The following is a 269-nucleotide window of genomic DNA, read 5'->3' as shown; positions in this document are numbered from 1 at the left end:
AAAGGTTCAGGAGACGAGAATGTACACCTTTTAAAATCACCACTTCAGTTTTTAAATGGCTGCAATCTGAGTGTATTTTGTAGAGGAGAAAGACTGGGAAAGTCACAGACAAATCCTCTACCCTCTAAAATATTCTTCGGACCCCAGCAAGGATGGCACTGGTACTTTCTTCCTCCCCAGATGGTGCTGGCCTGAATGTGGCTTCCTGAGGAAAGGACCGTGCTGTGAGGACAGACCGACTGCTTCCCTCTGCACTAGCAAGGCTTCAA

The sequence above is a fragment of the Mastomys coucha genome, unplaced genomic scaffold (genome assembly GCF_008632895.1).
Source record: "Mastomys coucha isolate ucsf_1 unplaced genomic scaffold, UCSF_Mcou_1 pScaffold14, whole genome shotgun sequence".
NCBI classification, from domain to species: Eukaryota; Metazoa; Chordata; class Mammalia; order Rodentia; family Muridae; genus Mastomys; species Mastomys coucha.
This window is presented reverse-complemented; position numbering follows the sequence as displayed.